We start from the raw sequence: 24,590 nt of genomic DNA, 5'->3' as shown, positions 1-24,590 counted from the left end.
GAAGGCTGAGTTAGGAGACACCAGCCTGTCATCCAGGGAACAGCATGTAATTGCACACAGGTAAAGCCATGGAACATAGGCCAACATATAGATTCACAGAAATCGGCTGAGTTTAAATGCTATGAGCTAGTCAGTGGCAGGCCTGAACTAATGACTGAGCAGTTTTAATCAATATAAGCCTCTGTGTGTTTACTTGGGTCTGAGGGGCTGCAGACCGGGATGGACACAGGAAAACTTCTACCTACAGACATATATACCACAACTCCTTTCCATACAGAGCTCAGGGAACCTTGTGGAGGAGGAACAGAAAGTTTAAGAGCCAAATGTGATAGATGACTCTAAGGAAACAGTGTCTTTTGGACAGAGCAGGACACCTGAATATAGGACTCACAGTGGTTGTTAAAGAATGCACAAGCCTAAGTCATACCAAACCCTATCATGGAAGAAACCCAGTCTCAACACTGTTTCCAGGTTCTGGCTCTTACACTGCTATGAACATAGTTGAACAAATGTCCTTGTGAGATGATTGATCATCCTTCGGTTATAAGCCCAATATTCTTTCAGAGTCTTATGTTTCCACTTCATTTTGACTTGTACAAAACAGAATCTCAAAACTATTTAAATTTTTATTTCCTTTATGGCTGAGTATTTGAACACATTTTTTTGCTACCAATTGGCCATCTGTATTTATTGCTTTGAGAATTCTCTGCTCAGTTCATGAGTTCTGTTTGGAAATTTTTTTTTCCTATCCTGTAAACTATCTCTCCATCTTGCTAATTGTTTGTTTTGCTGTTTACCCCACATTTTTGAGGATGCTGTTAGCATCCTTTAGCTAGATAATGAAAGGTGACTAGAAGTAGTTTGTACAACTATACAGTATGTTTGCATAATTCTCTTGGGAAGCATTAAACTTTGATGCTCTTGACACATTTTCCTGTGGGACCTACATTGGCGGTTGTCTGTCTTTCTGCCTCATTTATAGGTTTGTGCAAGTGATGGCCATTGACCAGTATTATAAGTGTGACTTTTTAATATCCATTACATTCTCTCTCTCTCTCTCTCTCTCTCTCTCTCTCTCTCTCTCTCTCTCTCTCTCTCACTCTGTGTGTATGTGTGTGTGTGTGTGTGTGTGTGTGTGTGTGTGTGTGTGTGTGTGTGTGTGTGTAGATGGACATGGACATTAGGACAACATGTAGGGGATGGTTTTCTCTTACCATATTCAGGGATTGAACTTGAGTGGTCAGGGATAGTAGCAAACACCTATACCTGCTGAGCCATATCACTAGCCCTGAACACCACATTAGAATAGAAGAGTATATTTCATGCTAAATTACTCTGTTTTCTTGGCTCCAGAATGAGGAAATGCATTGAGGATCCAAACAGAATTAGCCTTAGGAAAACCCTAAGCACAAATAAAATGTGATTGAGAAATAAGTGCTTGGTGTTGTAAGCCAGTTAGGTCCTGAAATTGTTGATGACAGAGTATAGTTCATGCACATTGTGGTTTTTTTCCCAAGGGAGAGAGAGGTAACTTTAGAACTCAATTTTGTAAACTAAGTTTGAATGATAGATCTCCTGGGATAAGTGGTTATATTTGAGAGGATATGTATGCATGAATCGTTGGGTCCTTGAACCACATATAGAGAACGACTAATTCTCTTGTTCTCTTTTATACTTTAAAAACACTATTTTTCATTTTCCTTATAAAATAATATAATTTTGAGTAAAGTATTATACAGGACAAGGCAGGGTAGGCCTCCATGGTAGGGTGGTGTGTGGGGAACCATGATCTGTCTGTGCAGAGGACTGGCTTGACAGCAGAATTGGAGCCTGAGCAGTGAGGGGAAATGTGTCTTGAATAGGGAGTGAGTCCACAAGCAGCAGCCTGATGTGAGACTTCAGAGCCTGAGAGGTGACAAGGTCAGCTGTGTCTGAGAGTAGGCAGGTGCAGAACCTCTGAGCTCAAGCAGGGTGAGAAGGCATCAATGATTAAAGCCCCTTGTTGTTGGAAGTCAGAACCCTGAATGAGTGAGTGAGCAGGGGTCCTCAAGGCCAGCCTGATGTGACACCTCAGCACTTGAGGAGGTGAGGGTGGGTCCTAGTGCACAGTGTTAGCTCCAAGTGAGTTTGGGGTCCGGAGACTCCACAGAGTGAGGGAATCTTCCCCACAGAGGGTAAACCAGGCATTGATTTCGTGGACCAGGCAAGGTACAGAATGTGGGAGTGGAAAGCACAAGGTGGGAACTCAGTGACTTTCAAGAGATCGAGGAAATCCTTGCAGGGGTGTGGAAGAACTGGGTGTCAGAGACAGGCTGGTTAAGGCGAGTATCCATGACTCAGATAGAGATGGTGTGGGTTCCACAGACTGAGGAGGGCGAAGACCCTGTCTCCATGAGGTGGGACAGTCTAGGGTGTATACTAGGTACCTTTGGGTTGAAGAACTCTTCGGTCCATGGGGGCAACTTGAATGTGGTGTTAAAGCCTCACAGAGGTCAGGAGGCAGCTCTACAGGGACCAGGAAGGAGTAGGAATCACAACACAAGACGCAAATGGAGGCTTTATTGTAGAGGTCAGCTCAGACCGAGTGTCAGAATCTCAACTCTGTGAGGAGTTTGACTTCTCTAATGGCCTGATTCCTCTTTTCCATTCCTTCCTGTTTTCTTCTCTCCCCCATTGCATTCTTCGTATTTCTCTGATTGTATAATGATCCTGGGTGCGTTCTCCACCTGTGATTCTTCCTTTGCAGGTCAGAGGACTGCACCTCATGGTGCACGCTCAGGGCAGCTGTCTGTTACTTCCTCTCATCTCTACCTGGTATTGTGATAATTTGTTTGTTCTTGTTCAGGACCTATTTTAAAGAAGGTATGACACACATCTTCTGAGGGCAGGGAAGATTTCTTCTCAACATGTTTTCAGAAAACATTTTTATCGACAAGAACCTCATGAATAAACTTGATTCCTCAGACATGGATGCAGACTCTCCTCCAGGTAAGAAAGCATTTTTTATGATGTTCCTAGTGAGTGATGATGTAAAGGACAAAGATGATGTTAGCCACTGGCCATGCCTCTGGGTCACTGGACTCTCAACCAAGTGTGTTGCCTGTAGACAGATGTGAAATTTTGTGGGATTGTACAATGGAGAAGGAAGGTGTAGTCTTTTACCATCTAGAGAAAATCCCATGTACCATGGAAGACTGCATGCTGCTTAACACTTTGGAGGCCTTTTCAACTTCTTCCTAAGAGTATTTTGAAACTAAAGTTTATTGGATAGTATCATCAATTGTTGACATTTTGATAACTATATATATAACTATATAAAACTATATATATAACTATATATATAACTCTATAACTCTATAACTCTCTCTCTCTCTCTCTCTCTCTCTCTCTCTCTCTATATATATATATATATATATATATATATATATATAGTTTGTATATACATATATATGCACATGCTACTTGATAGGGCCCTGAGAGTTAGTTTGATACATAACAGTTCAGGCAATATTTTAGTATTTAGTGCACAAGAAAACAATACCACTATAACTCTTAGAAAATTTAACAACTCTTTTCTGATATGGTACGTGATATTGCTTGTATTTCCTCAGCCATCCCCAAAATGTTTCTTATGCCTGTACTGGTTATCCATAGCCAAAAGTATTTGATTTACTAATTAAATTATTCTACAAGTTCAGGCCATGCCTCCATATGACTGTCGTCATTTCAGACTCGAGCTTCAAGTTCAGGAGTTCCCAAGGATGTCATTACTTCATGTCAACTGTCTGCAGAGTCCCAGGATCCCATAACTGCAGATTTATGAGCTGCTAGGATGACACACTGAACTAGTGATTCTGCGCTATAGAATTATAGTTTTTTATGTAGAAAGATACAAAGCAGAACTAAAGTGAGGGACATATCAGGTGAGGTCAGTGAGGGACCCATAAAGGGGAACTTCCATGGACCCCATGGATGCATCTCCTTCCCAGAATGTTAATGAGTGGCAGTATACAGAATAGGCCAACCATGGGGGCACTCGTCTGAGCTCTGATGTTCAGAGATTTGTCAGGGTTCATTATATAGGTGTGAGTGTTTGGTTGATAAGAAAGTGAACTCAGTCTTCAGCATCACTTCCCTGCCAGGGTGACCATCTCATGACTCAAGGCTTCACACTGTAATCAAATGATCAGTGTTTCTGAAATAGTGAGCTCCCACCATGAATCATCTTGTTAGCATGAGCTATGAAAGAACTAAGCAGCATAAGGATTCATGGCCTACCATGGTAAAATAGATTTCTCAATAGCTCCAGGAATTCCAAAGAACTAAAGAGGTTACCTCCCATGACTGGGTTAGAAGTTCAGAGAAAGTCTTTCTTTGAAAGGTCAGGTGTAAAATGATATGACTGCAGATGTAGGTGAACAGGAGAATGTGCACCATCACTGTCCAGGCACTCCCACACTGTTTCCTGACAGACCCCATGATGTACATGACAGACACCCAACACTAAACCCATATGACACTAATTTAGTTCAATACCAGAGATAAGTAAAGCACAAGTTTGACAATTTTATTTATATATGTGAAGTGCTTTATCTACATGTATGACTTCCTGTCTCAACAGGGCATCAGATCCCACAAGAGATGACTGTGAGCCACTATGTGGTTCCTGGGAATTGAACTCAGGAACTTAGTGGTATTCATTGTCCTGGGTTGTTGGAGTGGGGTGGGGAGTAGAAGTGGTTGTTTTGTTTTTTAATCTGTTTTTGTTATCTGCTATAAGCAAAGGTCTTCTAAAATGTACACCTCTTTCCTAAAACATGTTAGTATGAATCACTAAACTGTGCATCTGAGATTTAGGTGAACATAAACAAAACTTAAATCAGTGTATTCCAACTCAAACCTTCTACTCATCTTCTTCCTCTTCAAATAACTTCATGATTGTTGACTTTATGAAATCAGAATATTAAAGTCATATCTCACTCCTGTGTCCCCTTCAGGAAGGATGGTTGCATGAGTCAAGCCCAACATGAAGCGCACACACATTTGCCTTTGTATATTTTAGTGGCCAAAGAACTCTTAACGGCAGCTCAGATGATGTGAAGTAGACATAGACCAGTCTCTTGAGAAGGGAGCTGCAAAGGTATTGTCTAAATGGATATTATATAGGGAAGTTTGAGAAGTGTGTCCAGTTTTGCAATGTGCAACAGTCATGGAGATTCGCTGAAGAATGTGAAGCATGACATGATAAAATTAAAACTGACTTAGAGAAGTTTGCTCTTACAGAGTGTGAAAACGAAGGAAAGGAGAAATTAGGACACTAATTCAGAATCCATTTGAGCAGCACTAGGGATTTGATCCAAGGATCATGTGAGTGATGCACAGGAGAGGAGAGAAGTTGGACCAAAAGGATGTGATGTTTTGGTCAATTATTGATAGCTGAGAATTAGGGGACACAGGAGTGAGATAATGACTTTAATATTCTGATTTCATAAAGTCAGTAATTATGAAGTTATTTGAGAAGGAAGAAGATGAGTAGAAGGTTTGAGTTGGAATACACTGATTTAAGTTTTGTTTATGTTCACCTAAATCTCAGATGCACAGTTTAGTGATTCATATTAACATGTTTTAGGAAAGAGGTGTACATTTTAGAAGACCTTTGCTTATAGCAGATAACAAAAACAGATTAAAAAACAAAACAACCACTTCTACTCCCCACCCCACCCCAACAACCCAGGACAATGAATACCAGTAAGGAAGAGGATTTTGGAGGGAAAGAGATACAGAAAGAACTGGATGCAATATTCTATTTTAAGAGAGGTGGGTGTAGAAGGAAACAGGAAAGAACACAGGAAACAGCAGAAAACAGGACCAGGCAAAACCAGTAGGAGCCACTGTCTCCCAACAATTAAGGAGGAAGAGAAGTGGGCAGGGTAATGGGTAATGTGAGAAGTCCCACAGGAAGATGACTGATCAGTGGTCATGAGGGGCCATTGATATCTAGTTCAGGAATGTTTGGTAAATGAGCAGAAGGGAAAGCCGGAATCTAGTGACTCCAGGAACAAGTGGGAGATGAGGAAGAGAAGAAAGAAAATTCAATTTCTAGTGGAATGGTGAGTTAGTTTTAATTTAGGAACTCCTTGAAAATGTGTTGACCCCGAGAAGTCAGAGCTAGCTGGGGTGGAGGGAGATACAGAAAAGAAGAGGAGGAACACAAAGTTCTTTTGATCAGTATCCCGCTTTTATAACTTCTGTGCTCAGGTAACCTGGAACTGCTCTGGATTAGCTCATTTCTCCCTCACTATTCCTGGGGTGCTCACATACTTAATAGAACTTATCACCTAAGATGTAGTCTTCAGTGTGTCCTCCATGAAATGCTGAAGAGACCCCAGGGTCATGGATCTGTCCTGTCTTTCCAGCTCTTCCTTAAAATATGGGTGGTCATAAATTACTAGGAGCAGGGTAATACTGGCTGTGAGCGATTAAAAAAAATCTCTCTTTTTGGTAAGGTCTCATGTAGCCCATGCTAGCTATGAACTAACTAAATAACTATGTATCTATCTATCTAACTAACTAACTAACCTATAAACTATCCAATAACTAAGTTACCAACTAAGTTAACTAACCAGCCAACTAAACTAAACTAACTAGCTAACTAAAACAACCAACCAAGTATAGTAACTTGTATAGTTAAGGTACCTGAAACTTCCATTCTTCCTCATTCTAATACCCAAGTGTTAGGGCCACAGCCTCCACACTCTGTGGTGATGGGGAATCTGTTCCACACAGACTCTAATGACTCAGGTAACTGGACATTTAAAGTATTTGTTTCTACAAAGAATGTAAGAAGGTAAAAGTAAAAAAAAAAATTCTTAGCACTACCAGAAAAATGAATTGTTTTATTCTGTTTTACAGCTTTGTTTAAACAACATACTCAGCTTCCTGATGAAAAAGCAATTACGAAAGAACTGAATTACACTGACCTGGAGTGTACAAAACAGCATTCACTCTCGAAAGGTAAAACTTAATGTGCCTAAAATCAGCATTTCCAACACGATTCTCAGGTAGCTCCATCAGCAATGAGCACTATGGAGACATGACTTCATACCACACACTCTGTACCAGATGCCTGTGTAGTCATTTTTATAAGTCTCCAATCAGACATAATTGGGATGTGTGCCCCCTAGTGTCAACAAAGAAGAGTTTCAAGGAGGAGAAGCAATACTAGGCTGAGCAGAATTTTAATAGAAACAGAAAGGAGCTCCAGAAAGAATAAAGCAAATCTAATGGCGTGAATGTGAGCGTCTCCACGGAGTCATGCTCAGTAGTGTGTGTTTAAGATTTCATTTTTAATTAATATACGTATACATTCATGTGCCTGTGTGTGGGTTGGTGTATGTGAGTGCAGTGCCTGCAGAGGCAGAGGAGGTTGTCAGATCCTGGAGCTGGAGTTAGACATGGTTGTGAGTCACAGGCTCTGGGTGCTGGGAACTGAACTCCAGTCCTCTGTGAGAACAGTACACACTCTTAACCACTTAGGCATTTCTGAAGTCCTTGAAGTGTTTTCACAAGTGTGTGTGTGTGTATGTGTGTGTGTGTGTGTGTGTGTGTGTGTGTGTGAGAGAGAGAGAGAGAGAGAGAGAGAGAGAGAGAGAGATGATCATGTTCCATTCTCAGTTACAGTGTCTACAAAGTGTAATTTACTCAAGATTTGAATAGAAAATTTGTTTTTCTAGTAAACTAACTGGAAGGTGGACTGATGAACATGTATTACTTAGATTTAGGAAAGAAAGGGAAGTACTTAACGCTATCCATCACTTTGACCCTGAGTAAGCAAATATTCTCAACTGTCTTTGACATCTGTAACTGAGATGTCTTTGGAATACACCGTTTGGCCCTAAATAGGCAATTTGTTTACTGTCTTTGTCAACAAACTTTTTGGGAAACATGTGTTTTCCTAGACCATTTGAGCTTGTCTGGGCTTCCTGCCTTTCTCATCAGATCTCTCTCTCTTCACTCACTGGATCCTTTGCTGTGAAGAAGCCTGCAGTTCCATTCAGGGAGTCTTTGCCTATGCCTACATCTTGATCTGTGTTGTTATTTTTTTCCTGTAACAATTTCAGGGTCCCAGACCTCACAGTAAGGTGTTTAGTCTATTTAGAGTCTATTTTGAAGTCAATTTTTACACAGAATGGCTATGGATCTAGCTTCATTCTTCTGCACATCGGTACCTAGTTTTCACAGCACAGTTTGTTGAAGAGCTTAACTTTCTCTGATATGTATTTCTAGTGAAAAGTCCTGTGGCTATAGCTGTGTGTGTCCATGTTTGTGGTTGTCTTTTGTGTTTATTGATCAATGTGTCTCCTTTTGTTGTGGTACCATGCTCTATAGTGTAGACTGAAGTCATGTCTGGTGATACCTCCAACATCATTCTTTTTCCTTCAGGATTGCTCTGGCTATCCAGCATTTTTTTGCACTTCTATATGATTTTTGAGATTGTTTTGTTCATCTATCTCATGAAAGGTCTTGGAATTTCTATGGGGACTTCATTCATCTGTACACATTTAGGGTTTTAACGTGAGACTTTATTTTTCTGTTTCATTTTCATTTTTCCGCCCTTGAGGGTTCTCTGATATTTCTGTTGCTTTCAGGATACAATTAACACCCTGGAATACTTCAAATATATTTTCAGATAAAAATTTTCATTCAGCTCTTTACATCTTTTTTTGTTTATGATTTACATATTTTTAAAACATGTTTCAAAATGTTTTTGTTTTCTTCTTGTAACATCAATCATGGGCATTTTAAATTTTTTAGATAAACCTATAGTTTTGTTATCTTGCTTGTTATAATATATTGATTACCACTTTCATCATCACTAATTAAAAATATCTGTCTGCTAACTCTGAAATTTTGCTGCCTTGGTTAATGGGATCTATTGTTTTCATGTATAAATATGTGTATATTTATGTAATATGAAAGCTTTCTGGTTCTTGATATGATGAGTTCTATTCTTTGAAGACTCAGATTGTTTGGCATCATGTCCTCAGGGTCTGAGTATCCTTACACTCTGTTTTCCTGACAGCACCCCAGTAGGACAATGGGGCCATGAAATTGGTTTTCATAGATTTAGGCTTGGGTTGCCAGGCATCTGCCTGGGAGTGGGGGATCCTTGTTGTATCTGAAGAAGCCTGGAGCCCCAGGTTTTTATTGTCTCCACATCAAGCAGCTTTTAAGATGACTCTTTGACATTGCACTTACATTTCCTTCTTCCCCCAAAGACAAAGTCTGGAGCTGTTGCCCAAAGGACTGGAAGCCATTTAGATTCCACTGCTACTTCACTTCGAATGACTCAGCATCTTGGAGTGAGAGTGAGGAGAAGTGCTCCAGTATGGGTGCTCATCTGATGGTGATCCACAACCAGGAAGAGCAGGTGCAACCTGGGAGATAGTGGGGCCTGGGCCTGGCCTGCTGTCTGCCTCTTTTTATTAGGAGGGAGTTTTGTTGACTTGGGTGTTGCTGATGTGGCAGAAGGTTTTCCATTAGGAAGCCAGAAAGGATGCTTCAGCCTTGGCATTCTACACCTTGCCCAGGCTTCAGTGAAGCTGAACAACCCACAAGGAACCATGGCAACAGAAATACAACCTCTGAGGTGGAGGAAAGAATGAAATGTTTCTACTTGAAAGAGCAGTGTGTGATTTCAGCACTCTAATGCTTCCTGTAGTACCCACTGCCTAACAAAGAGGGAGCAGAGCTGACTAGGGAAAGGGGATCAAATCAGGAGAGTCACAGCCAACCATCAGAAATGAAATATCTGAGGTTGTGAATGGAGAATGATTTAAACTGCTAAATTCTCTCATGCACAACTTTTAAGAATGGTGTTGGGGAAGAAGAGGGGTTGAGTCTGAGATGAGAATTCATTATGATCATGGACAGAGATTGTTTCCAGTGTCATGGAAATCAGGCCTCTGAGTGATGACTTTGTGTCCTGGTCAGCCAGAGATGATGGCACTCCTGGGTGTGGGGGTGGCTCTTCTATTCCTTGATCCTCTCTATGTCTTCTCATCTGTGTGTGACCAGAATAAGTCAGTCAAAGTATCACAGTGTACCTCTAAAATGTATAGTTAATGAGTAATAGTCTATAATTTGAAAACTGTTGATGGACCTGGAGAGATGAATAGGATTTGATTATTATATATTTCCATATGTGCATCATATTGAACCTATAATTTTGTACAGTTAAAATAACTTTTAAAAGATCTAATGAAAATTCTAAAATTGAAAAGGAATCACTGCATCCAGGCTGAATGCTTTATCTCTTTTTCCTTTTAAGATTTCATCACCAAGATCCTGGATCCTAAAGTTGTTTATTATATTGGTCTTTCGGATCATGGTCCAGGCCATCGACAGTGGCGATGGATTGATCACACACCATACAATGAAAGTGCCACGTGAGTCCAGAGTTACCTAGAGGAGTCCTGGGTCCTGTAGCATGAGAAGACTTTAGGGTGTTTCAGCTGTTGGTTATGAAACTAAAACAGCTCACTCCTGGTGTGAGTGCTGGGGATGGAGTTACTTTATCCCCATTTCCCCATTAAGGAGTCCTGTGAGACACATGTCACTGATACTCTAGGGGAGGTGAGGAAATTGAGTTTGAAGAGTGTAGCATGATGAGTACCCAATGCACTCAACCAAGGTGCTACACCATGGTGGGTTTTATTATGTTTCAGTCTCTCATCTATATATTTAACAATAGGATTTAATTTATTTTCATTTGTGTGTATATCTGTGTCTCTCTTGAGTGTCTGCCATGTATATGTGGGTGCTCATGGAGCCCAGGAGAGGGTGTTGGAATCTCCAGAGCTGAGGTCACAGGTGGTGTTACTGTGTCAGTATGTGTGCTGGGAACAGAACTCGCATGCTTCCTGCAAAAGCACAAGCAATTTTAATTCCTGAGTCATCTCCCCAGGTCTTCTTTATAGCATTATAATAAAATTAATGTCAAGATCATAACTGATTATTTCTCATAAATCAAAAGCCCACATTCTGATATTGTTATGTGTTGTATTTACATAATTATTTAAAAACTCCAATGTCATAGTTTATTCCCATATTCTATCCTTATTTCTGTTGTGAGATATAGGTAGTAAAGTTATTCTCATTCTCAGTCTTGAGAGAAGAAAAGTAGGAATCGGGGATGTTAAATTACTTGTCCTAGATATTAGAAATAAGTAGATTATCTAGATATTTTAAACATCTTTTCAGTCTCTAAAATAACTATTGTAAAATTAAAGAAATAAAACCTTGTATTAAAACACAAGAATAAGGAGAGACCTGTTCTTCATGTAAGGAAGCACATGGAATGACAATCCCTGGGTACCAAGAACTAGGGATGAAGTAGAATGAAGTAGCCTCTGGGATGTGTTCTGGGAGAACAGTTAAGTAACAAGCTAAGAGAATATTGAGTGAGGTGGCCCTGTTTTCCAAGGACATGTCAGACATGGGAGGTGGAGAACGGTTGATTTGTACACACCTGAATCTGATTTCTACAAATTCCCACCACATCCTCATGCTTGTTTATTCTTGTTTTCTCTTTCCCAGCATCACTCTGGGAAATGCCCTGATGCCCTTTTCTCCCTTTCAGGTTCTGGCACCAAGGTGAGCCCAACAATAAGAATGACAACGAAGAATGTGTTGTAATACATCATCCTTCTTCTAGTTGGGGCTGGAATGACATCCCTTGCAGTTGTATAGGGAAGTCAGTTTGTCAGATGAAGAAAATATATTTATGAATCAAGCTTTTTCCATGAACATGGATTGCATTTTTATCCAGCATTACATAGATACCTGCAAAGATCTTCTTGTGGAAGAGATGACCATAGAAATTTAGGCAGGCATCAACAGTTATCCATATGATAATGCTGGTGCCCATATACTTATTTATTCATCCTTAGCTCTTTATATAATGAGATTTCCCATGTGCCAGAGACTCAAGACTCTACAGGATCCCTTTGTGTATATGTTGAAGCACACTAGCTTCTCTGTCCATTCTTAGATTCCTAAATTCCTTTATGATGGTAGAATTGTATGGTGTGGACCCTCCACTAACTTCTCTCTCCTTAGTCCTCTCTCTTTAGATTAATGATATATAATTGAAAAATAAATTATATATATTTACATTGCACTGTCTTGACTTGACATGGAAATGTATTATGCAATGGCTACCACAATCAGGTGAATAGCACCCTCTATTACCTAACATAGTTTTCTGTTTTGTGTGTGTGTAGTGTTAGAACATTTAAGATCTTCTTAAGAAAATTCAGACAGACAGGGTGACAGTGTTACCTATTGTCACTTTGATCCTCAGTGCTTACTCACATTTTCTCTGGCAGTTTGTGCCCTTCCATCAGCATTTCCTCATGTCCCCCAATACCTGCACTACCAGGAATCATTCAGGATCTTGGTCCCGATGGCTAGTGTGTCAGGTGCTATGGGTGCCGTGAGGCTGATGTGGGCCTCTAATGGTGGCTGATCCTGGCTGGGTGACCTTCCTCAAGAGCAAGTCTAAGAAGATGACAGCCAACCTTCTACTGGCACCGCCTGTTGTTCTTGGAGTCCCACCCTGTGCCTGCCGCATTAGGGACAGCCTGTGTCCTGAGGATGGATATTGAGGAGAACCACATGTCCCATGGAGCCTGCATGCTGCTTAAGACTTTGGAGGCCCTTTCAACTTCTTCCTAAGAGTATTTTGAAACTACAGTTTATTGGATGGTATCATCAATTGTTGACATTTTGATAACTATATATATATAGTTTGTGTGTGCATATATATGCACATGCTACTTGATAGGGCCCTGAGAGTTAGTTTGATACATAACAGTTCAGGCAATATTTTAGTATATATCATCTGAAATATTCAGTGCACAAGAAAACAATACCAGTATAACTCTTAGAAAATTCAACAACTCTTTTCTGATATGGTACGTGATATTGCTTGTATTTCCTCAGTCATCCCCAAAATGTTTCTTATGCCTGTACTGGTTATCCATAGCCAAAAATATTTGATTTACTAATTAAATTATTCTACAAGTTCAGGCCATGCCTCCACGAGACTGTCCTCATTTCAGACTCGAGCTTCAAGTTCAGGAGGTCCCAAGGATGTCATTACTTCAAGTCAACTGTCCGCAGAGTCCCAGGATCCCATAACTCTAGATTTATGAGCTGCTAGGATGACACACTGAACTAATGATTCTGCCCTATAGAATTATAGTTTTTTTTTTATGTAGAAAGATACAGGTGCACTTCTCACTCTACACAGGTGCAAAGCAGAACTAAAGTGAGGGACATATCAGGTGAGGTCAGGGAAGAGACCCATAAAGAGGAACTTCCATGGACCCATGGATGCATCTCCTTCCCAGAATGTTAATGAGTAGCAGTATACAGAACAAGCCAACCAGGGGGCACTCATCTGAGCTCTGATGTTCAGAGATTTGTCTTGGTTCATTATATAGGTGTGAGTGTTTGGTTGATAAGAGAGTGAACTCAGTCTTCAGCATCACTTCCCTGCCAGGGTGACCATCTCATGGCTCAAAGGCTTCACACTTTAATCTCATGATCAGTGCTTTCTGAAATTGTCATCTCCCACCATGCATCATCTTGTTAGCATGAGCTATGAAAGAACTGAGCAGCATAAGGATTCATGGCCTACCATGGTAAAATAGATTTCTCAATAGCTCCAGGAATTCCAAAGAACTAAAGAGGTTACCTCCCATGACTGGGTTAGAAGTTCAGAGAAAGTCTTTCTTTGAAAGATCAGGTGTAAAATGATATGACTGCAGATGTAGGTGAACAGGAGAATGTGCTTCATCACTGTCCCAGGCACTCCCACACTACTGCTTCCTGACAGACCCCATGATGTACATGACAGACACCCAACACTAAACCCATATGACACTAATTTAGTTCAATACCAGAGATAAATAAAGCACAAGTTTGACAATTTTATTTATATATGTGAAGTGTTTTATCTACATTTATGACTTCCTGCCACAACAGGCCATGAGATACCACAAGAGATTGCTGTGAGCCACTATGTGGTTCCTGGGAATTGAACTCAGGAACTTTGGATGAGCAGCCAGTGGTCTTAACCACTGAGACATCTCTCCAGCAATTTTTAATATTTCATGCTTGTGTTGCAATAGTACCTCTTTTTACTGATGGGACTAATGGTCCATTTTGAAACCCAAAACAAAACATCTCCTGAGCAAACAGGAAAGAGGTTAGGTGTCGATGCTATGCTGGTCCCAGTGCTTTCATACTCCTCTATAGAAGGGCTGTTTCAACGATCCATCATCCTTTATATAGAGCATGCTTTCATCCACAATTGCCTGGTGTGTCCAGCTGACTTTCATTGGCCCATAAAATGAGAATGAATCTGATTCTCTGAATATGGGAGTCTACTACACATTCAGTTTACAAGAAGGTGCTATACTCTATGACCCTGGCACCCAAATAATAAATATGGAAAGAAGCTTAACAGAATTACAGTGACCAGTAGACAGAATCTTAGGACATGCACAAATGCCAAATATTTGTTGTTGGAAGTCACTTAAATAGTGTGTATGACTTATTTTAGTGTATGTGGGATATGATAACTTTTGAAATATATTTTGGTGAAAGGGTGCAACTCTGAGCATCTGTGAGTGGAGTGAAGTGTTGTGTATGTATTTTTATCACTATGGAATTAGTCAATAGTTTAATAATTACACAGGACTTTATATTTTGACATATCTGGATCTTTCCTTGCAGCACCTCAGTTACTTAGTAACTTACTGAATAAAGAATGGTGTAGGGAGGGCAAGGCAGGTGTCTGTGGAAGGGTCAGGTGTGGGGCAGCAATGGTCTTATCCAGGGTCTGGGTGACCATTCTGAGGGCTGGCCTGACAGCAGAACTGGAGCCCAAGCAGTGAGGGGAATGTCAGCATGCTGGTGAGAAAGTGTCTGGATTCAGGAGAGAGTCTCCAAGCAGCAGTCTGGTGTGAGACCTCAGAGACTGAGAGGTGAGGAGGGAAGCTATGCTTTGGAATGGTCACTTGTAGGGAGTCTGTGCTCCAGCATGGCGAGGAGAGTATGAACTCATTAGATCACTTCATGTGGGGGGTCAGACCTGCAAATACGTGAGGAGAGGGTCCTGATGGAGGAACTGGGAATTTGGAAGGATGAGGAGGGCACCTGTGTAGAGTGAGGAGTGCACCTTTGTAGAGTGAGGAGTGCACCTGTGTATAGTGAGGAGTGCACCTGTGTATAGTGAGGAGTGCACCTGTGTATAGTGAGGAGGGCACCTGTGTATAGTGAGGAGGGCACCTGTGTATAGTGAGGAGGGCACCTGTGTAGAGTGAGGAGTGCACCTGTGTAGAGTGAGGAGGGCACCTGTGTAGAGTGAGGAGTGCACCTGTGTAGAGTGAAGAGTGCACCTGTGTAGAGTGAGGAGCGCACATGTGCAGAGTAATGAGTGCACCTGTGTATAGTGAGGAGTGCACCTGTGTATAGTGAGGAGTGCACCTGTGTATAGTGAGGAGTTCACCTGTGTATAGTGAGGAGGGCACCTGTGTATAGTGAGGAGGGCATCTGTGTATAGTGAGGAGTGCACCTGTGTATAGTGAGGAGTGCACCTGTGTATAGTGAGGAGGGCACCTGTGTATAGTGAGGAGTTCACCTGTGTATAGTGAGGAGTGCACCTGTGTATAGTGAGGAGGGCACCTGTGTATAGTGAGGAGTGCACCTGTGTAGAGTGAGGAGTGCACCTGTTTAGAGTGAGGAGTGCACCTGTGTATAGTGAGGAGTGCACCTGTGTATAGTGAGGAGTGCACCTGTGTATAGTGAGGAGTGCACCTGTGTATAGTGAGGAGGGCACCTGTATAGAATGAGGAAGGCACCTATGCATGGTGAGCAGGGCAACCGTGCATGTAGTGGAGAGCACTCACTCATGGTATGGAGGGCACCCATACAGGATGAGGAAGACATCCATAAATGGTCAGGAGGACCCCAGTGTAGGATTCGGAGGGCACCGAGGCATAGTGAGAAGGGCACCTGTGCAGCTTGGGGAGTGCATATGTGCCCTCTCATGGTGAGTAATGCACCCATGTATCATGCGTAGGGCATCTGTGTATGGTGAATATGGTACCGATGCATGGGGAGGAAGGCACCAGGCATAGTGAGGAGGGCACCTGTTCATAGTCTTTGCTCCATACTGGATTGGATTCAGAGACAGAGCGTTGAAAGGATCTTCCTTGCAAAGGGTAGACCAGACATTGGTAAAGAGTGTCTCTGTGGTGAATATCAACATGGGACCTTAGTGTCTAGTAGGGTAAGGAGAGCATCCTTGCCTGGTTGTGGATGTCCTGGCATTGCGTGTAGTGGTCAAACAGACCGAGGAGAGTGTCTGTGCAGAAGACAGAGCTGGTATGGGTTTCAGAGACTGGCAAGGTAAGGATGCTGAATACCTGATGGGATAGCTCTGTGTGGCCACTCAGTACCTTCCAGGGGGATGAGGGCTTCTGCACATGGAGGTGACCTAGTGGAGTGTAAAGCCTCACGGGTAAGGGGAGAGTCCTCAGGGATTAGTACCAGGAGTCAGCACAGAAGACTGGTGAAGGAGGCTCTCCTCAGCCATGGTGTGAGAACGTCTGCAAGGTGTCTGGTCCTACTAAAGGGAGGAAGGCATCAGTCAGGGGACACAGGCTTGACCTGAGGGCTGGAGCCCATCCAGGAGAGACAGGCAGCTTAGTGGAGGACGTGGGAGTGTGATGGGCAGCAACCAAGAGATTGTCACTTGAGAGCTTTCCATAGAGAAAATGAACACAGATTTTTCACTCACAGAAGTAGGTTAGAAATGCTGAAATTTGGGTAAGAATTGAGAGCCATGATGGCATTACATTAAAATGGGATAATAGTGTGAATTCTCGGTTTTCAGGATGTTTGGATAGAAGAGCAAGAGAAAATCTAGAAACAAGAAAAACACAAACTAAGTGTGTGTGTGTGTGTGTGTGTGTGTGTGTGTGTCTGTGTGTGTTTTGCATGAACGTGTACCCGTGGCCGTGTCAGAGGAGCAGCAGCTGACAGTTAAGGTCCAGGAAGCCGACTCACCAGGAATCACAACGCTCATGGGTGAATCTGGGATAGGCATAGCCCTGAGAACTCAGCCCCAGTCTCTTGCTACTGCTGTGCATTTCCACCTTTGCTGCTGCCGTCTTCCTCTGGTGTCTGGCATGGTGTGAATGGGCCTGGGGAGTCCCCACTGCCCTTAATGCAGTGTGATCATCTCTTGGTAATATCCCGTTCTACTGGACAGTTGTCCTCAGAGAGTCAAGTTTTACCTGTGGATTATTATGAAGATGATTTCCTCCTAAGCAATGATTTTATAAAATACTAGTGTTTGTTTAAATAGGATTTAGATGATGGAGCAGTTTTAATAAATATAGTAAGTGGTTATGATAGAAGTTAGTTTAGTGGGAAAATTAACATAGGTAAAGGAAGGATATAATGTTGCCTGTGCCTCTTATAAAGCAGAAGCTGCAGAGTATAAAAAACAGAACAAGGAAATGTCTCACAGCTAGAACACATGAGTTTCTATTGAGGAACCTTATAGACTGTGGCTTAGGTTAATAATTAATTAAAGCTATTGAGTTCCAAAAGCCCATCTAGCTTAAATTCTTCTAATATTAATGTTGGGAGATGCGTTCACAGGTTTCAGAGTGCATCATAGCTGAAACAAAGCCTTAAAAAATAATTTAAGGTTAGATTGTGATGTTTTTATGAATAGCTTTGTGGTAGAAAACCTTAGGAAACTAATCTAAAGTTTAGAAAGGCACATAGTTGAGTGATGGACTCGTTAAATTCCGGGAACAAAAACAAATTAGCCCAATTATTACTAGCTGATGTAATAATTGGTTACATTTATTGGATTGGTTGTTGATCAAAGATGATGATTAATTCCTTATGCCCGTTTCTGCCCTCAGTTTCCCGATATAAAACAAAAAACCAAAAACCTGTTGCTGAATGCACCTTGAGGATTTAAAATTGAGATGATTGTTTTTCAAATATAAAAATTTAGATTTGTGATTCTTCTAAGATTTATTTTAAGATTACCTTTTGAGACAAATAATAAAATGATTGGTCCTTTCTTTGTAACTGCAAAATGCAGCCTGCCAGTAAATGGACTGGCTGAGAAAATACCCTGATTGCTTACACTCTGTTAATCTATAACAAGTTACTTAGAGGTGAATGCATGTGGGTTCTTGGGATGACTTGGTTTAATCATGTAAGGGAGATGAAAAGCATGTTTTTACCTTATTTATTGTAATCATTCACTTGAATAATAGAATGTAACCACATTGTAATTTTTATATTGCCTGAAAGATTTTGCTGGGGTATTATAAGCTGTAAGGGAAAAAAATCAAGTTAGTCAGAATGAAGACATCAAGAGAGAAAGAAGGGACATTTATGGATAGAGGTAAGAAAAGAAATGAAGAACTGAGAGAGATGATAGATCCTGTGTGTGTGTGTGTGTGTGTGTGTGTGTGTTTGTGTGTATGTGTGTGTGTGTGTATGTGTGTGTGTTTGTGTGTGTGTGTGTTTTATCTCTAACAGATAAAAAGTCCAGGTCTCCTGGATCTGAAGGCTCCCCCTCAAGCCCTGTGCTGCTGGAGGCTGGTCCTCAAGGCAGCAACCAGATGCTGTTTGCTTGTTATGTGTCTGAACATGGGAGTAGCCAGAGGAGATTTCAAGAAGGGAAGTGTTTGGAAAAGTTGGAGGCTGAGCATGTGGGTGTGAGCTGGAAGACATTTGCAGGAGGGACTCAAATGATCCTATTATTAGCAACTAGTTTAAGTTCCCCTCTGGTATATTGTGATCCATTAGTTCTCCCAACTGTTCCCAACAATGCTTGAACCCGAAAGGCTCAAGGCTGGTGCTGAGCAGTGCAGGGATCAAGGGAAGAGAGGCATGAGGAGAGAGACAGCCTCCTCCCACAGCTGCTAACCAGAGCTGTGTCAGGATGTGGCCAGTGGCCCAGTGAGTGGAGAGTGCCCATGACTGAGTTATGAAGACAGTGGGAAGCAGAGAGCTCAGAGGAGCAGCTTCAGAAGGACTTGAGCTTTGCCTTCCCACCTGCTGGAGGCAGCTGAGTGGGAAGTGGGAGCCCACACAATGGTGAGGGGCGGATGGTCCTCTAGAATGTGGTGTCATAACTTGGCTGTTTAGTTAAAATAGATGTTGTCATGCCTTAATTGTTTGCTATTTGATTGGAAAGACTTTTCTCAGTCTTTCACTCTGAGGTGTTGTCTGTCTTTGAAGTCGAGGTGTGTTTCTTGTATGCAGCAGAAAGATGGGTCCTGCTTTCATATTCATTCTGTCAGCCTGTATCTTTTTATAGGTGAATTAAGTCCAGTGATATTAAGGGATATTAATGACCAATGACTGTTAATTCCTGTTATCTTTTGGTGTTAGTGTGTGTGCATTTCTGTTTGGGGATTTACTGTTCTGGGGTTATTTATTGCCTGTGTTTTCATGGGTGTATCTGACTTCCTTAGGTTTGAATTTTCCTTCTATTGCTTTCTGCAGAGCTGGATTTATGGATAGATATTGTTTAAATCTGGTTTTGTCTTGGAATGTCTTGTTCACTCCATATATGGTGATTGAAAATTTTGCTAGGTATATTAATCTAGGCTGGCATCCATGGTCTCTTAGTGTCTGTATTACATCTGTCCTGGTTCTTATGGCTTTCAAAGTCTCCATTGAGAAGTCAGATGTTATTCTGATGGGTATGCCTTTATAAGTAATTGGCCTTTTTCCTTTGCTGTTCTTAATATTCTTTCTTGATTCTGTATGTTTAATGGTTTGAATATTATGTGGCGAGGGGACTTTTTTTGGGGTGTCTAGTCTTTTTGGTATTCTATAGGCTTCTTGTATCTTCATAGGTATTTCCTTTTTTATGTTGGGAAAGTTTTCTTCTATGATTTTGTTAAAATTATTTTCTGTGCCTTTGAGTTGGTATTCTCCTTCTTCTATCCCTATTATTCTTAGGTTTAGCCTTTTCATGTTGTCCCAGATTTCCTGGACATTTTGTGTTAGGATTTTTTTGGCTTTGGTATTTTCTTTGACTGACGAATCTATTTCCTCTATTGTATCCTCTACACCAGAGATTCTCTCTTCCATCTTTTGTATTCTGTTGGTTATGCTTGCATCTGTGTTTCCTGTTCATTTAATCAGATTTTCTATTTCCAGCATTCCCTCTGTTTGTGTCTTCTTCATTGTTTCTACTTCACTTTTCAAGTCTTGGACTGTTTCCCTCACACATTTAATTGCTTTTTCATGGCTTTCTTGGCTTCTTTAAGGGATTTATTGATCTTTCCCCCCACTTTTTGTTTGTCTTTTCCTCAATTTCTTTAAAGGAATTTTTCATTTGCTTTTTAAAGGCCTCTAGTATCTTCATGAAGTTATTTTTAAGGTCGCTTTCTTCTGCTTCTACATTGTGATGTTCAGGTCTTGCTATTGTAGAAGGGTTAGGTTCTGGTGATGCCATATTGCTCTTTATGTTGTTGTATGCATTTTTGCACTGGTATTTACCCATCTCTTCCTCCAATAGGTGTAAGAGGTGCCTATGTCTGAGCGAGGTGCTATTGGTCTAGTCTGTGCTTACTGTGTCTGTGTCTCCTGGGGCCTCTCTGGGTCCAGTCTTAGCTCTCGATCTAATTGGAGCTGGGAGATTCTGTTTTTCTGGGAGATGCTCTTGGTCCAATCCAAGCTAGCGGAATCTGTGACTCACAGAACTGCTCTTGGTCTTATTAGGGCTCTTGGTTCAGTCAGAGCTGACAGATTCTGTGTCTCAGGAAACCTCTCTTGGTCCAATGAGAGCTACAAGATTCTGTCCAAGAAAGTCACTCTTGGTCCACCTAGAGCTGGCAATTTAGTTTCTGTGTCTCAGGAAGTTAATGGGGTCACAGTCATATGGGTATTGGGATAGGGCATGGAACTTGTAGATTGTGGGGTCCGATGGAGGGTGTTTTTTTGGGAGGGCCTTCCTGCAGGAGTTTTCCCTGCTGGCTGGCAACTGGGGCAGAGTTGGGTGGGGGTTTCTGGGGACTGGATGTGTCCCAGGGCTTGGGTCCTGGAGGCAGGACTCTCTGGGTGGGAGAAGAGTCACTCACCTCTTGGTCCAATCAGAACTGGAGGCTTGGTTTCTATGTCTCAGGAAGTTACTGGTGTCACAGATGGATGGGTATTGGGGTAGGATGTGGAACTTGTAGATTGCTGGGTCTGATGGGGGGTCTTGGTGGGGGGGGCTTCCTGCAGAAGTTTTCCCTGCTGGCCATCAACTGGGGCAGAGTCAACTGGGTCCTAGAGTGATAAGTATTCTTTAAATCTAGTTTTATCATGGAATATTTTGTTTATTCCTTTTATGGTGATTGAGAGATTTGCTGGATATAATAGTCTGGGTTGGCATCCATGGTCTCTCTCTCTCTCTCTCTCTCTCTTTTTTGCAACTAACTTTTTATTCTTTTATGAATTAATGAAATACAGACCATCATAAACAATGGTAAACAGAAGTTCTAATTTTGTTCCTTGGCCATCCATGGTCTCTTAGTGTCTGCATAACATCTGTCCAGGACCTTCTGACTTTCAGAGTCTCCATTGAGAAGTCAGTTGTTATTCTGATGGGTCTACCTTTATATGTTACTTGGCCTTTTTCCTTTGCTGTTCTTAATGCTTTTTCTTTATTCTATATGTTTAGAGGTTTGATTATTATGTGGTAAGGGGACTGTTTTTTTTTTTTTTGATCCAGTATATTTGGTGTTCTGTAAGCTTCTTATATCTTCATAGGCATTTCCTTCTTTATGTTGGGAAAGTTTTCTTCTATGGTTTCGTTGAATATATTTTCTGTGCCTTTGAGTTGGTATTCTTCTCCTTCTACTATCTCAATTATTCTTAAGTTCGGCCTTTTCATGGTGTCCCAAATTTCCTGGGTGTTTTGTGTTACGATTTTGTTGGGTTTAGTGTTTTCCTTGACTGACAAATCTATTTCCTCTATTGTATCTTCAATGCCAGAGATTCTCTCTTCCATATCTTGTATTCTGTTGGTTATGCTTGTATCTGCAGTTCATGTTCATCTACTCAAATTTTCCATTTCCAGAATTCCCTCTGTTTGTGTCTTTTTCATTGTTTCTATTTCAGTTTTCAAATCTTGAACTGTTTTCTTCACCTGTTTAATTGCTTTTTCTTGGCTTTCTTTAAGGGATTTATTTATTTCTTCCAAATTTTTGTTTGTCTTTTCCTCAATTTCTAAAGGGAATTTTTCAATTCCTCTTTAAAGAGCCCTATCATGTTCTTAAAAATCATTTTTAAGGTCGATCTCTTCTGCTTCTTCAGCATTGGCATGTTCAGGTCTTGCTGATGTAGAACCAGTAGGTTCTGATGATGCCATATTGCTCTTTATGTTGTTGACTGTATTTTTGCACTGGCATCTACCCATCTCTTCCTCTACTCAGTGCAAGCAGTGTCTGTGTCTGAGGGAGCCCTTCTTAGTCTGATGGGTCCAATGAAAGTTCTTGGTCTAATCAGGGCCCTTGGTCCAATCGGTGCTGATGGATTCTGTGTCTCAGGGATCAGCTCTTAGCCAATTGGCACTGGCAGGTTCTCTTAGTCCAATCTGTGCTAGAGAGCTCTGTCTCAGTGAGCAGCTGCAGTCTCAGAGGGTAGGTTGGTTTTGGGAGAGGTGGAGCTTGTGGGTTACAGGGTCTGGTGGGGGATGGTGGTAGTCTGACCTGCCCACAGGATACCTGTCTGCTGTCCTGAAACTGGGGTTTCAGAGGATCATGGTGTAGGGGTGCAGGGTTGTGCCCTTGGGCCCAAAGCCTAGAGTCTGGGGTGTTGGCTATGAGAACAAAGACTCACCTCTTAATACAATCAGTGCTGTCGGGGTCTCTGTTGCCTGACTTCTATGTCTAACCTAGTGGCTGTTCTGTTCTCTGACCCCCTGAGTCCCAAAACTAGCCAAGGTACAGTGAATAAGCAGAATGCTCACCCCTAAATGGGACATATACAACACAACTTACTTCCCCTCAAAGCTCAGGGAACATTGTGGAAGAGGGAACAGAAAGTTTAAGAGCCAAAGGTGATGGATGATTGTAAGGAAACAGTGTCTTCTGGATAGAGCAGGACACCTGAATATATGGACTTACAGTGGTTGTTACAGAATGCATAAGACCAAGTCATACCAAATCCTATCATGGGAGACACCCTGTCGCTAGGTTCTGATTATTACAAATAACACTGCTATGAATATAGTTGAGCAAGAGTCCTTGTGGGATGATTGATATTCCTTTGGGTATATGCCCACGATTCTTCCAGGGAATTTTGTCTCCACTTCATTTTCACTAGTGTGAGATGGAATCTCAAAAATGTTTAAATTTTTGTTTCCTTTATGACTAAGTATTTTGAATACATTTTAACCTATCTATTGGCCATCTGTAATTCATCCTATGAGAACTGTCTGTTCAGTTCATGAGTCCTGTTGGGGAAGACTTTTTTCCCTATCCTGTAAGCTGACTCTCCATCCTGTTAATTGTTTCTTCTGCTGTTTATACCATATTTTTGAGGATGCCTTTAGCAATCCTTTAGCTAGATAATGTAAAGTGATTAGAAGTTGATCAGGTGTGTTTGCATAATTCTCTGTGGAAGGATTAAACTTTGATGCTTTTGACACATTTTCTGTAGTACCCACAGTGTAGGTAGTCTGGCTTTCTACCTATTTATAGGTTTGTGCAAGTAACTGCCATTGACCAATACTATAATAGTAATTTTTAATAATCACTATATTACTCTCTCTCTCTCTCTCTCTCTCTCTCTCTCTCTCTCTCTCTCTCTGCGTGTGTGTGTGTGTGTGTGTGTGTGTATGTGTATGTGTGTATGTGTATGTATGTAGATGGACATGGAATTTCAGACAATCTGTAGGATATGTTTCTCTCTTACCATGTTCAGAGATTGAACTTGGGTGGTCACTCTTGTTAGCAAACATCTATCCTGGCCAAGCTATATCACTAGCCCTGACCACCATATTAAAATATCAGAGTACATTGCATGCTCAACTATTCTGTGGTCGTGACTCCAGAATGAGGAAATGCACGGATAGATCTAACAGAATTAGTCATCATTAGGCAGACCCTAAGCACAAATAAAATGTGATTAAAAAACAAGTGTTTGATGTTGTAAGCCAGTTAGGTACTGGAATGGTTGTTGACACAGTATACATAATTTGTGCACAATGTGATTTTTTACCTAGGGAGAGAGAGGTAACTTTAGAACTCAATTTTGTATAAGGAGTTTGGATGATAGAGACTCTGGAATAAGTGGTTACAGTGGGTTACAGTCTGTGCATGAAGCACAGGGACCCTCAACCATATAATGAAGAACTATTAATTCTCTTGTTCTTCTTCTATCATTTAAAAATACTATTTTCCCTTTCCTTATTAAATAATGCATTTTGAGTAAAGTATTATATAGGACAAGGCAGGGTAGGTGTCCATGGTAGGGTGTGG

General features: G+C 41.3%; 1 protein-coding gene and 1 pseudogene across 1 annotated transcript in view; both read left to right on the top strand.

Annotated features, from left to right (window-relative positions):
* The window catches only part of LOC114706466, a 30,947-nt pseudogene extending 17,856 nt beyond the window's left edge, over positions 1-13,091 (top strand).
* LOC114706473 (C-type lectin domain family 4 member A-like) overlaps positions 1-24,590 on the top strand; it is a 79,841-nt gene that overhangs the window by 47,466 nt on the left and 7,785 nt on the right. The window lies entirely within an intron of this gene.

Source organism: Peromyscus leucopus, chromosome 3 (genome assembly GCF_004664715.2).
Source record: "Peromyscus leucopus breed LL Stock chromosome 3, UCI_PerLeu_2.1, whole genome shotgun sequence".
Lineage (NCBI taxonomy): Eukaryota > Metazoa > Chordata > Mammalia > Rodentia > Cricetidae > Peromyscus > Peromyscus leucopus.
Note: the sequence above shows the minus strand (reverse complement) of the source record. Positions and strands in the feature narration are given on the sequence as shown.